General features: G+C 51.8%; 1 protein-coding gene across 5 annotated transcripts in view; it reads left to right on the top strand.

Annotated features, from left to right (window-relative positions):
* TNS3 (tensin 3) overlaps positions 1–13,185 on the top strand; it is a 235,501-nt gene that overhangs the window by 46,784 nt on the left and 175,532 nt on the right. For 2 of the 5 annotated variants that reach the window (XM_060107513.1, XM_060107512.1), the window contains exon 3: positions 11,761–11,798. The exons of the other annotated variants lie outside the window; for them this stretch is intronic. The gene's annotated coding sequence lies outside the window, so the exon portion shown is untranslated. The remainder of the gene's footprint in view (positions 1–11,760; positions 11,799–13,185) is intronic. 5 annotated transcript variants of the gene reach the window in all.

Raw genomic sequence — 13,185 nt, 5'->3', positions numbered from 1 at the left:
AGCGTGTTGTCAGGCATTGCTCCTGTCGGTACACAGCCACCAGCTTCACTATTTGGTGCTTAAACCCCAGGTAATCAATGCAACTTGCTATCTTTTGTGCTTTCACGTTAGTAAATCTGTCTAAGGGACATGTGAGGAGGACGTCTCTTGTTTCCCTTGAACTCTAGAATCGTGGTTCTGTGTCACAGAGCGGAGGCAGGTTGGGGGACCTGGCAGAAGCCTTTGGGCTGCTCTGGGGCTTCTTATCACCGGTGGGTTTAGGATTTCCTCCACAGAACATTTTCAGGGCTGCCTCTAGGCTCCCTTTCCCCGCTGTGGACACCCTGGCGCACGGTCCCTGATGGCTGCTTTGGGGTTGGGCAGCCTCGAGGAAAGATGCACAATGGTCACACTTCGTTGGGACCCAAGAGTGGGCAGGAGGCAGCTGTAGCCCCCTCCTCTGAAAGGCCCCTCCACGGGCAGTGCTGATGGTGCCCTGGTGCCATGAGCACGTCACCAACTCCTACCTGTCCTTCCCCCGCTGCGGCCTCGTGGGGACGCCAGAAGTCCCCTCCCTCCCTGGCGCCCCAGGGGTCTCTATTTCAAAGTTGACACACCTGCTTCTCAGAGTGCATGGCCCTCTCACCTTGTCCCTGGATGCAGCCTGTCTCACGGGGCCTGGTGGTTACTCTCTGTGTAGAAAGGGTGAGCCGGGCCCCGGGGGCTGAGGGGTCACCTGTGGAGGTGCACATGGGACATGGATCCAGCGCCAGGCCTCCTCAGCACGGGCCCTCTCCCCATATCAGCAGGCATGCATGGGTGTGTACGTACACGAACACACACGTGTGCATGTGCAAACACACAGACACGTGCTCACAGGTGCATATGCACACACATGGAGACGTAGAGGAGGGGGTGACAGAGACATGGCTGGGCTGGGAGCACAAGCTGGTGCTCTGAGTCTGTCAGGGGCAAAGTCTCCTGCTCTGAATCCATGACATGGGTTGTAACCATCCTCCTCTGGATGGCTGGTGCAAGGTCCGAATGAGACAGGTGTGAGGTGCTTAGCCCACGTTCTGGTACTTAACTTTGCAGTTGCTGTGATGATTCTTTTTCCTCAGTGACCCCAACTGGATGTGCCATGGGCGATTCCCACGTGGGTGACACCCGGGGTCCTTGGCTGGCTGCTGTCCACACGTGCAGGTCACGAGCACAAGCGAAGGTGGTTTAGCTCCATAGGCACAAGGGCCCTGTTTCCCACGTACGTTTAACACGGCCTGGTTGTGACAGATGGTCTCTATGGACAGCCAGTTTCCTTCTCGTCTCTGCACAGCTGAGGCCTGAGCTGGCTGAGGAGCTGTCCCAAACGTCCTTTTAAAAATCTCAGTGCCTCTGCTCTAACCACCTACAAGGAACAGTTATTCTTTTCAAAGTAAATAGAAGCAGTGAGATGTGACCAGCTTGGAGACAGCGGTGCCCAGCAGCCAGGCTCTCCTCTCAGGCCAGGGCCTGGCTCCCTGCTTGCTTCTGAGGATGCTCACGGCCCCCAGCACCGTCCAGGGCTTGGCGTGAGAGTGCATGTCCGGGCTTGTGCCCCCCTCCCTGTCCTGCAGCTTCCCAGGCCCATAGGGGCCAGGAGGGGTCCCAGATTATCCTTTGGTTCTTAACGGTCTGTTTTATGGCATTTTTTAGTGTGTAGTGTGTGAGATGCCAGGGAGGACCAAGGGGGCTGTCGGAATGGTGTGGATGGCACGTGGTTGTGCGTGCACCTGCTTGTGCACCCTCTGGAATTCTGTCGGGAGAGGTCAGCCAGATCTGAGGATCCCACTGGGTGCTGCGCTTCCTGGGGCCGTCTTGGCCCCGAGGACCCTGTGTGTGCCCAACACGGAAGGGCGGGAGGGCGGCAGGGCGGTGACAGTCGGGCCTTGTGCAGTGCCGTCTCGTGACCTGTGTGGCCCACGCTTCTCTGCTCCAAGAATCGCTGTGTGGTTACGTTTTATCTCACAGTCTAGCCCCATGGAGATCACTTTTTTGACCCACCTAGTTTTCTTTTCCTTGAAGAAAATCATTCACTGACAGCGGTCCCGTAGGTGCCCTCTCCCTCAGAGTGGTTCATCTCCACGTCTCATTTCCCCTCAGGGACACTCTGCCACTGTCTCCTGTGCAGGGAGGCCAGGGCAAACACAATGTGACCCCAAGGCGCCCGCGCCCATGTGTCGCCCCAGCGCTTGGCTGGGGCGGTTTGCATAGTTTGGAGGCAGTGGAAACAGATCAGGGGTTGGGCGCGGGTCCTGGGGCAGCTCCTCTCTCCCGCTTCCCTTCCCGGTGCGTATGCCCCAGCAGACCTGCCACGCTCCCTGTGTGCACACCTGGCCTCTCCTTGTGTTATCTCAAGGCCTCGTTCCTCTGCTCTGAGCCCCCCAGCCAAGGGGATGTGTATGGACTCTCCCTGAGGGGCCCTGGGTCCATCCCTCGTGGCCGGGTGGTGGCATTTGCTGCCCTGAAGCACGTGGCCGGGACCACTGGCTTGTAGAGGCCACCTCTGGGGCCTGTGTGGCTTGGGGAAGCCATGTCCTTGGCCCAAGGACTCAGCTGCCTGGATGTGGGCCCCGGAGAGCTGCGCTACTTGGAGAAGTAACTGGGAGCAGGTCTGCGTGAGGGTCAAGGCCCAGGACTTGGTGGAGAGGCCCGCTGACATCAGGGATGCCTGTGTGCCCGGAGCCCCACGTGGGATCCAGGGCAGGCAGTGGGCAGTGTGGAAGGAAGCCCAGTGGTGGGTGCCCGTGCAGGCATCAAGTCCTGATTTCTAGGTCCTGCATGGAGGCCGTTCCTAATGTGGACCCCTTGGGCACATGTGCATTGAGGGGCTGGGGACTCACCTGTATCAGTGTTAGTGAGAAGTCTGCCGATTTCTCTTCAGAAAAAGGTTTTCTAGAACTCCCTCATACGGCGGAATTTAAACACCTATGAGAATACTCAACAGATTATCGTATTTATGTACCTAACTGTAATAACTGTGTGAATAAACAGTAGCTACTCTTTTTTGAGAAAGAAAGAACTCTATGTGCCAGGAGTCCTTTCGACGTTACCTTCTTAAATTAAACTGCTGTGTGCGGGAGATGCAAGACTCCATCCCAGGGTGGTTGTGACGGTCTGCCTCTCACAGATGCCATCGTGTGTGAAGTGGGGCTTCTGCTGGGTTGGGAGCCCGGCAGAGTCTCTGCGGGTGTAGACGGGGCCTGGCAGGGTCAGTGGTTGGCTCCTGCAGAAGTCGCTGTGGCCCTGGACAGGCCCCTTTCCTGGCCCTCAATTTGGTGACCTTTACAATTTGCATGTTGAGTAGTTAATGTCTAGGAGTTCTTCCTTTTGTCAGTAAAGTTATACAAGTACCGTAAAACACTCGGACAGTATAGTAGTTTCCTCTCCCTATAGTTTAGATGTATGTCATATACATTTGCGCGTTGAGGCCGTGTGTGTGTGCTGCCTGTAGACATCATGTGTCTTCTCTCAGTAACCACGCACAAGCTGTGTGAGGTCTCGGCAAAGAGGCCCTTCCTTTGGTTCATTTCTGGGGAAGCAGCAGGGCATGGTGGAAGGGAGCATGGACCCTGGAGACAGGCTGCCAGGGTTCCTGCCCTGCCACCCTGTGCTTGAATTCTCTTTTATTTATTTTATTATTATTTTTTTTTTGCGGTAGGCGGGCCTCTCACTGCTGTGGCCTCTCCCGTTGTGGAGCACAGACTCCGGATGAGCAGGCTCAGCGGCCATGGCTCACAGGCCCAGCCGCTCCGCGGCATGTGGGATCTTCCCGGACCGGGGCACGAACCCGCGTCCCCTGCATCGGCAGGCAGACTCTCAACCACTGCACCACCAGGGAAGCCCTTGAATTCTCTTTTAGAGTCATTGTAACAGATTAAATGCACGAGGAACACAAAGAACATTGATTGGCTCAAGGAAGCGTCCAGTAGTGTTAGTGATGATGACCGTGATGACGTTATTCCTGTTGGTTATGGTGACATTGGTGATGGTGGAGAAGAGTCAGGTGTGTCTTCTGTGACTTGGGCTTAATATTTTTACTGTTTTTTTCTAGCTCCTTCTTGACCTTCAAGTCCCTTATTTTCACTTATTAACCTATTTTGCCACAAGTGTTTTATGTGGTGAACTTAGAAGAAAAAATTTAATTTTTAAGAAGCTGTCGTTTGCACATAGAGGCTCCCTTACCCCTACTTCTCAAACTGTAGCTGCAGGGAAAGCCGCAGATGGCCGGTGGGTGACGGGTTAAGTGTCTGGTGTGGTTTGCCTTCTGCTGCCCAGAACCCAGCTGAAGCGCTTCCTGCTCTGCCCTCCCCACCAGCCAGGGCTTTGAACAGGTGACCTCTTCTCACTGCTCCACCAAGATCCCTCGGGTGGCTCAAGTGGCCCAGTTTCCACTGACAGTCCTGCTCCAAACCCACACTCGAGGGCACTGGCGTGGTGGATCTTGGCGTTCTAGTCCTCAGTGGGTGAGTCTTTTCCTGGTTGTCGAGAATTGTGAGTTCTGCGAGATTTGGCCCCACGGGGGAGATGGATCCAGAGAGGATGCAGTATCAGATCAAGCCTGGATCTAATAATGGAATAGGAGAGAACAGACTGGAATGGAAAAAAATAAAAATGCTTCTCAACCGTAGGGAGGAGCCTGAAGGAAACGAAGGTTGAGAAAAGGAGCAAAAGAGAGGCCAGAGGGAAGATGGCATGGAGGGGGTTTTGTAAGGAATATTTGATAATGACTTTTTCCCTTCGGTTAACGGAACACATATTAAGCACCTGCTAGAATAAAAAGGTGAAAAAGCTGTGACCTGTGAGGGGGGAGCTCTGAGGCTGAGGGGGGAGTCCTGTCTGTCAGGCCATCACTGTCTACAATATCCTAAGGGATAAACAGACAGAGCTTAGGGCTGGATGGGGCAGGTCGGTAAGTGTAGATAGTCAGCACTTGCTTTGTGCCAGGTGCTGAATTAGAACCTCAGGACATGGTGGCAGTTATGACCAACAAGGCAAGGAAAAGAAGTGTGTGGCCAAGCAGTGAATGTGGCGTTGGGCCCTCTGCCCTCTGCTGTGGGCGTCCGGTCCCCCGTCACAGGTAGCTGGTGACTGTGGACGCGGATAAGCTGGTGAGCTTGAGGGCAGAGGCAGGAGAAGCAGAGGTGACGCCCAGGGCTCGTCTCTCTCTTGGTAAATATGTGTAGAGTATTGTATGACAAGCCTGTAAGCCAGTGACCTGGATTCCCAAGGCTCCTGGAGACATCGGGAGAATAGCAGTTCCAAGACAACGTGGAACAATGTGGGGCGTTTCAGAGCCAGACGCTCTGGGCAGCTGCTGCTATGGGAGCGGATTCCTACCCATGACTTTGGAAGTCCCTGTTTGACCAGGGAGCCGAGTGTGGAATGCAGACCCCAGACTTGTGGAGGTGAGGATTCGTGTGTCATTAATTGCAGGAAACTCATGAGAAATGCACTGGCAACATACCCCCTCCCGGGGTGAAGAAAGGCTCCTGATGGGAAATGCTGAGGGAGCGCTGGGGAGCCTACCCTGGACCTTGGCCTTGAGCTCAAACCACTCTTTCACTTGACTGCTTCTCTGCTTTTCATTTTTGCAAGTCAATGGATGAAAAATGGTGTCTCGCTTTATTACGTTTTTCATTCATCTGGTTATCACTGAGGCTAAGCATCTAAAGAAATACAGAAAAGATGTCTGTAATGTTTATTTAGTAAACTAGCCTTTCAAATCCTTGGCTCATTTAAAAACTTAGATTATTTTTCTTCTTGATTTCTAAGAATTCATTATATTATAATATTAATCTTTCTATCATTAAATTAGGTAGGACTTTTGCCGATTTTTGATGGATTTTGACCTACAGAAATGTCAGTTCCTTACCATTTCAACTTGCGTATTGCAAACATTGCAAGCAGTTGCTTGCCTAATTTTGTTTGTGGAGTGTTTGTCATGTGAAAGTTTTAAGTTTCCGCTTATTCAAATCCACCCATCATTTCATTTAATTTCTGTTTTTGTTCCTATTTAAGAATGCCTTCCCTTCTCTATGGTCATAACGATGCTCTACAGTGCTTTATTCTAATATTCATTTCTGCTTTTCCAGTTCTCATCCAGTTTCACAATTTCCTGGTTGATTCATCTGGAATTCATGTTATTTCGGTTATTTTTCATGAGCGAGCTGGTTTTCCCAGCATGATTTATTGTGTAGCTCGTCCTTTTGTAACTGAGTATGACGATGTCTTTCCCCTATGCCGCGTTCTCACATGTGGACCAGCCCGTTGCACATGTCTGTTTTTACAGAGTTTGTACTGTACACAGTTTTATATCTTTTCACCTTGCCTGTTATAAGCATTGTCACATATTAGCTTTTTAGAAGTTATGATTTTTCAATAGGACTCAATATTTTATTTGTGGATATAAATTTTCTTCTTTATTGCTTCCGTAACTTCTTTTTTCATGGCAGAAATGAGCCTTTGATATCCCTTTGTTCTACTCCTCATTATGTACAATGAGAAGAGTGGCATTGTTTTACATATATATATATATATATATATATATATATATATATATATGGCGCATGCTTTGTGTGACTTAAGAGGCTGGACCTTCCCAGCTGTTTCTGCATTCAGTGTTTTTCACCATGGTATCAGTTAAAGTTCTTCAGCAAAAAAGAACCAACAGGATGTATATGGAGAAAGAAATTTACTGTAAGGAATTGGTCCACCCAGTATGGAGGCTAAGCCCTACCTGTAGTCGGCAAGCTGTGACCCAGGAGAGCCAATGCATGTGTAGTTCCTTTCTGAGTCCTAGCCCCAAAACAGGAGAAGACCGACGTGCCAGCTTGAAGACAGTCAGGTAGGGAGAAAGAATTCTTTCTTACTCCACCTTTTATTCTGTTCCGGCCCTCAGTGGATTGGATGAAGCCCCCCGACATTGGGGAGGACAGTCAGCTTCACTCAGTCTACAGTTCCAACTATTTTTCTTATCCAGAAACACCCTCCCAGACACACCCAGAATAATGTTTAAGCAAATATCTGGGCATCTTGTGGCTTAGTGAAGTTGACACATAAAATTATCCATCAAAAAACATGTTCTGGTTGAAGTCTTTGAAGAAAATCCAGCTCTGTACAGATACGTATTTGGAAAAGGAAGCATATTCTTTTTTTGATAGTACACCAAAAATCAAATGATAGTTTCTTAACGTTTAGTTTCCAAAGAAGACATATAAGTGGCCAATAGGTACATGCAGAGGTGCTCGACGCCACTAATCCTGAGGGAAATGCAAATCAAAACCATAATGAGATGACACCTCACACCTGTCATAATGGCTGTCATCAAAAAGACAAGGAAAAACAGGCTTTGGCGAGGTTGGAGAGAAAAGGGAACCCTCATACACTGGTGGTGGGAATATACATTGGTTCAGCCACTGTGGAGAACAGTATGGAGGTTCCTCAAAAAGTGAAAAACAGAATTACCATATGATCCAGCAATTCCACTCCTGGGTATATCCAAAGGCAACAAAATCAGTATCTTGAAGAGATGTCTACACTCCCATGTTGATGGCAGCATTATTTACAATAGCCAAGACATGGAAACAACCTAAGTGTCCATCAGTGCATGACTGGATAATGAAAATGTGGTGGGTGTGTGTATGTGTGTGTGTATAAGGAAATATTCAGGTATAAAGAAGGTAATCCTGACATTTGCCATCATGGATGGGCCTTGAGGGCATTCTGCTAAGTGAGATAAGTCAAACAGAGAAAGAGAAATACTGTATGGTATCATTTATATGTGGAATCTGAAAAAAAAGAAAACTCATAGAAACAGAGAGTAGGAGAGCGGTTGCCAGGGACTGGGGGCTGGAGAAACGGAGAGATGTTGGTCGAAGGGTACAAACTTTCAGTCACAAGACGAATTCGTTCTGGGGATGTAACGTACAGCGTGGTGTCCGTAGTTAACACGGCTGCTTTGTGTACTTGCAAGTTGCTGAGAGTGTAGATCTTAAGTGTTCTCACCACACACACAAGATGGTAACTATGTGAGGTGATGGATGTGTTAATTGACTTGACTGTGGTAAATGTTTCACAGTGTGTATGTATGTCAAATCATCATACTGTACACTTTAAATACATACAACTTTGTTTGTCAATTATACCTCAGTAAAGCTGAAAAAAACCCAACAAAGTACGAGCTGCCAGTTGTAGGCTCCTGAGAAAAGGGGTAGATGAGAAGCTGACGGTCAAAGTGAACGTGTACATTTTGTGTTTTCATGTACATTTTGTGTTTTCGTGTACATTTTGTGTTTTCGTGTACATTTTGTGTTTTCATGTACATTTTGTGTTTTTATGTACATTTTGGCCTCTGCTGTTGGGGGGGGTGCATTCTGTTGGGGAAGTTCTAGTACCTTCCGGGGCCTTCCTTCATCCTGGGGGCTGTGCTGCACAGAGGGGCAGTCAGGTGAAGAGGCTTCTGCCCTGTGTGGTCCTGCCGGGCACTGGCTTCCGAAAGCGGACCCGGAACAGAGAAGGGTCGTACGCCGTTGTCCAGGGAATGACACCCCAGGTCTCATCCATGAGCTCCAGGCTCCTATCAGGAATTAGGCAGAAGATCTGTAGCGCCTTTGTGGGGATGTGGTGACATTTGGTGGTGGCTGTGGGATGAGAGCTGTGATCAGACTGTCCATGGTGGGCGCTCAGGCTGTTAGCCTCTGTCCCTCCTGTCATGTCGCTGTTCCAAGAAGCTGGCGGTACACAGCAGATGACACCTTCCCTGGATGAGCTTGGCCTGGTCAGGAGAGATGGACGCACAGAGACTACTTTGAAATGATGCACGATGGGATGGGTGCTGGAGGGAGAAATGTGCCCGGGGCTCCCGCAATCCTGTCAGGCACTTAGCCTTGCCTGGCGGGGCAGGGTGGAGGGAGGGAGGGCTTCCTGGAGGAGGAGGCGGCACTCGCACTCAGTCTGAGGAGGGTGTGGACGAGGTGCTGGAGCTGGGGAGGCTGGGAGTGCTGGATGTCGCATCTGTGCTGAGGAGCTGCCCTTGCTACTGTGGGCCACAGGATTGGAAACCGGGTCTGGACGCTGTTCCCGTCAGTGTTTATATGTTGGAAAGGCAGTGTGCAGCGGGGTGAAAAGTGGGGGCAGAGACGGGCTGGAATGCCAGCCTGCATAGGCCCTGCTGGGTCCTGGCACTGGCCCAGTTTCTCCCTGCCGGTGGTCCCGAGGATTGAAGGCAAGGGACACGCGGGAAGCATCTCGCTTGGGGTCACCCACAGCTCCCACAGGCTGAGGGTGAACTGCCACTCCGAGGAAAACCTGAGGGACCATCCACGCTGCTGGCATTTGGGTGGAAAGTGCATAATGCCGTGGGGTCACCTGATTCCATCCCAGGAACAGTGGGTTCACCTCTCAGGACCCCCGCCTTAGCGCGCGGGTGGTTTACGCAATTCACTGTGATCAGTTAACCTTTGTGAATGTGATGATTTGCCCTATAACAGCCTGAGGCTCTCTCGTGGCCCAGTGGGTGGTCCACCATGAGTGTGTCCCACTGCTCTCACCCTGCTTTCCACCGACCACAGCCCTTTTTGGGTTGAATTGGTTTGTCGATCTGCTGCTGCATAAGCAGTTACCCTCAAAGTTAGTGACTTATCGTGACAGCAGGTTCTCTTCTCACTGCTTCTGTGGGTCAGGAAGTTGGGAGTCACGTGGGCCGGCAGTGCTGGTTCAGGGTCCCGGAAGAGGCTGCCTCATCTGAAAGCTCTCCCGAGGCTGGAGGACCCACTTCCCAGGTGGCTCCCTCGCACGCACGGCTGGCTGGCAGGGTGGAGCTGCCTGCTGGTGGGAGGTCTCCGTTCCTTCAGGTGGCCCTCCTCTCCAGGGCTGCCTCAACGCCTCACAGCGTGGGCCAGGCTCCCCTCAGAGGGGGGATCCAGGAGACCAGGGCGGAGGTCACTCGCCACGCCCTGTGCCATCCTGCCTCGGCGCACGACCAGCTCTGTCACTGTGAGGGGACTGCGCGGGGTCACGGGTGCCAGGAGGGTCCCTGAGGCCATCTCCCGGCTGACTGCCACGGGAGGTCGTGCTCCTGTCCTGCCTGCTGAGTGGACTGGCCTGCCCCATCCAGCGTGTGTGGACAGAGCTTCCTCTGGGGCAGGAGGAAGTCTTCACCTGCATTTCTGCTAATTTTCACTTTCCCAAAGGCCAAAGGGCCCCTCAACTGCCTTGCTCTCTATCTCAGTCCTTCCGGCTGGCCTCTGGCCCCTGGCTGTCCTCTGTCTGAGATTTTAATCTGGTGTGAAAGCCTCTTTTATTCCCATGGCCAGCTTATCTCAATTAGAAAATCACTCATCGCCTTTGGTGGGGGGAAAGGGGGGGACCCATTAGAAAATGTAGAATAAATATTTGTTTTTGTGAATAATTTCACAAACCTCAGATGCACAGAGAGAGTTCAAAAAATAGATCTTGCAAAGATACTAACCCTGGCTCTTCCCTGCTGGAGCTGCAGGGACCACCCCCCAGCCGCGGGCTGTTTTACTTTGTTGTACCCTCCTTCGGGCCCAGGTAGACTACGAGTTCAGGCTTTCTGTCCTCAGCTCATAGACGAGAGGGGGAAGATACGGGGGGCGGGGGGTTGGTGAAAAGTTTGGGCCTCAAAGCGCTAACCAGGATTTGGGGCCCGTCTCCTGACCTCCAAGGCCTTATTCTTCCAGAACCACACACTTCTATACGTTGACATTGTGCTTTGCAGTTTCAAAGCAACGTCCCAAGAACGATTCCATTTTGGCAACACGATAACCCTGGGAGAGGAAAGAGGCCCAGAGAGGTCACTGGTCCTGCCTAGAGCAACCCAGCTGGACAGGGCCAGGAAGCCCCCAGGTCCCGTGCCCCTAAGCCCGGGTCCCTGTCCCCCATCTCACAGCTGCCCCACGGGTTCCCCAGATGGATGCCCGCTTGGAGCCCACATGGGAGCTTGCACTGGGCTTCTCTGGTGCAGTTGCTTCATTCTGTGCCGCCTCGCTGTCCCGCCGCCTCTGCCTGGAAGCGTCGGCAGGCAGGCCCCCGTGCCCCGAGCCACCGTGGTGGTGTGGGTGAAGCCTTTCATGTCCTGTCAGCACAGCTGCAGCCTCTGGACGGCGGGCCTGTGAAATCCACATTGGTTCCGGCTCTGTCTGCATTGTTAAGGCCTCCGAACCAACACATGCCTCTCTCAGTCCACACAATGGCCTGGGTTGAAGGATCCCCCGCAGGAATTTAGACGTGGATTTGTTCTGACAGTCAGTTCTTAAGTTATCCGGAAGTGGAAGGAGTGTGGAACTCAAATGTCCAATTTCTGACTAATTTAAAGGCGCCAGTCCTGAGTCTTCTGGGGCACTTTCAAGTTTCTCTCCTTTCTTCAGGGGGAAGCTGTAATTTCCAGCCAAACACGGATGCTTTCTACTGCTCAGGTTCACCGCCTTTCTCCTGCAAGGCCCTGATTTGGCCGCCTGAACCCCTGGAAAAGCCAGTGTGTTTGTAACTGCTCCCCAGCGTCCCCACCTGCGCCATCTGGGCCGTTGCTGACAGTGCAGAGGGTGGCTGGGTTCTTGGACGCCGTGTCCGTCCATCCCACACTCTGTTGAACTCGGCGTTGTGTCTAAGTGAAAAACCTCCCTCAGTCCGGACGTTCTCAAGGATTGAGAATATGGAGATGTAGAAAGTATTGAGAGACTGCTCAACACACACACACACACATTCTTTCTCCTTCTCTTGCAGCCTGCAAGTATTCCTGCCACAAGAAATGTGAAGCCAAGGTAAGCGTTGCATTGCCCTCCCATGGGGCTTCTGGAGCCGAATTGGCCCGCGTTGAATGATGTGCATGGAAGGGGACTGCTTTGGACCGTGGCCACAGAAATGGAACGCTTAAGAAACGGCTGCTAGATGCTTTTCGATAGGGTGTATAGTTTTCATCTGAAGAATAAACTGAGGAGCTATGAAATCCATGTTTTTAATTATAGAAAAATAGCTCTTAAGAATTTGGTTTCAGATAAGAATTCGGTAATTTTGTCCTGGCCATCTCACAGCCCTTTCTCCACAACAAATGATCCGTTCTTTCTAGTCACATCGACGTGCTGCTTTTTTTAATGGCAGAGAGCGGGTGGGGATGGGGCAAGGGCACATGCCTGGCCTTGAGAATTTTTCTGGCTTCTTTTTTGAGGGTAGTTCATAGATGGGCTGGGGTTTTCAGGCTGTCATGGACATCTGGGGACCCTGAATCACGGGGTCCTGCATTCCCTGGTAGGGTTCAATTGCTGGGTGGCCCTACAAAGTGCTTGAGGCCTGGGTGTGCTGGGTTGGGTGTAAGGCTTTGATTAGCGGGGAAAGAGGAGGCCTGGAAATGGCATATGGAAGCTGTAGGCACCCCTAGACGGGGCCCTGGTTTTCTGAGCAGGTCCAGGTGTCTGCACCTCTCCCGCTTTCCAGGTACGATGTTACCTTCAGTGGAGCCAGGGCCCACGCGTCGCTCCTTGCTGACTGGACGGTCCCACCTTTGTGGGACCCCCTCAGATGCCCTGTAGGCTGCCCCTGGTGGGTGGAGGTCCAGGGAGACGGGGTTTCAGAGAGTCTTGGGATTTTGTTGCTGCTCTGGACTTCACGGCTCAGCGTCTCCTGAGAATTTTCGACTGGTCCTTGGGCTCTGAGTGGATGGAACGTGTGCTGGACGCGGGCTTCGTGGAACTGTGGGCTGGCTTCACGTGCGTGCGCTCTCCCTGTGAGGACCAGGATGCTGGTTTCCTCCACCGTCCCCACGATCCACACAGGCACGCACGTGAAGTCACACACGTGCACACACTTCACGTTCATATGGGCACTCACACACAGTCCACACTCACATGTGCCCACATACATGCACACACACACACACACTTCACACATGCACGCAGGTTACGTGCACGGGCACACACACACAGAGATGCACACACACAAAGCTAGAGAAATTACAGGTGGGTCTAGCCCTGCTTTTTTTTTCAAGAAAGGGATTAAATGACTTTTCTTATTAAACTTCTCACCATGGAGCATTTGGGACACATGCAGAAGTGGCGAGGCTATAGGATGGAGCTCTGTGCTGCACTGTTATCCAACCCCCAGGTTGGCAGCCCCCTTGCCCCCGTCTCTTCCGAGGTGTCACATGATGTGTGT

The sequence above is a fragment of the Mesoplodon densirostris genome, chromosome 9 (genome assembly GCF_025265405.1).
Source record: "Mesoplodon densirostris isolate mMesDen1 chromosome 9, mMesDen1 primary haplotype, whole genome shotgun sequence".
NCBI classification, from domain to species: Eukaryota; Metazoa; Chordata; class Mammalia; order Artiodactyla; family Ziphiidae; genus Mesoplodon; species Mesoplodon densirostris.
The sequence above is the reverse complement of the archived record's forward strand: the minus strand, read 5'-3'. Positions and strand labels throughout refer to the sequence as shown.